The sequence below is a fragment of the Trichechus manatus genome, unplaced genomic scaffold (assembly GCF_000243295.1).
Source record: "Trichechus manatus latirostris isolate Lorelei unplaced genomic scaffold, TriManLat1.0 scaffold00167, whole genome shotgun sequence".
Taxonomy (NCBI): Eukaryota; Metazoa; Chordata; class Mammalia; order Sirenia; family Trichechidae; genus Trichechus; species Trichechus manatus.
The window spans coordinates 238,848-239,873 of NW_004444103.1; positions in this window are offsets into that span (position 1 = coordinate 238,848).

The following is a 1,026-nucleotide window of genomic DNA, read 5'->3' on the forward strand; positions in this document are numbered from 1 at the left end:
TTTTTTTTTTTTTTTTCAGATTACAGGCCAGTCAGTCTGTTTAATGTCCCTCAGTTTGTGTTTGTGTAATATTTCCTTATGATTAGATGCAGAGTGTGTATTTTTAGCTGGATTATCACCAAAGTGATGCAGCACTTTTTTCATTGAATTCTACTAGGTAGCACACAGTGTTGACTGTCATTATGGCAGGTTGTAGTTTTGATCACTTAATTAAGGTGATTTATCTGCCAGGTTTTTCCTCTGTAAGGTTACATCCTTTCCCTCTGTAATTATTAAAAATTTTTTTAGTGGGAGGATATTTTAAAACTAAGCAAAATTCCATTTCTCATCCAACTTTCACATAGCAGTTTTAGCATCCATCGATATTTTATGCATGAATTAATTATGGCTATCATGGTGCCAACTAGTAATTTTTTAGTTCCGTCATTCTTTCTGCATTATCAGTTGGATTCTACTGAAAGGAAGGAGTTTCCTTTCCATTTATTTATTCGTTTATTGACTTACATTGGTGTGTACTTACAGATTTCTATTTTACCTACTGCATTAGGTTGTACCTAATTATAAAATAAAATAATATTTTAAAAGAAATAACTAAAAATAGATAATAAAATAAAACACATGGCCCTAGCTGTGTATTCATGAGGTAACATAACCTCACAGGGAGTAAACTATTCCAACAGTGACATATTGCATTCTGAGTGGTTCAGTACCAACATATTAATTAGAGAGAAGTAAAAATCCAAAGATTCTTAATATTTTGGAAATTGTAGATTTTTATGTACTTTATTGGTTTTAAAAACCGTTGAACAGTGGAGTTAAAAGAAGATCCTATTTCATTGGTGAATATTAAATGAGTACATGTTTTAGAAACTAGAAAGCAGGTTCCAAACCAAACCTATCGCCGTCAGGTTGATTCTGATTCATAGAGACCCTATAGGTCAGGGTAGAACTGTCCCATAGAGTTTCCAAGGAGCAACTGGTGGATTCGAACTGCCAACCTTTTGGTTAGCAGCTGTAGCTCTTAAC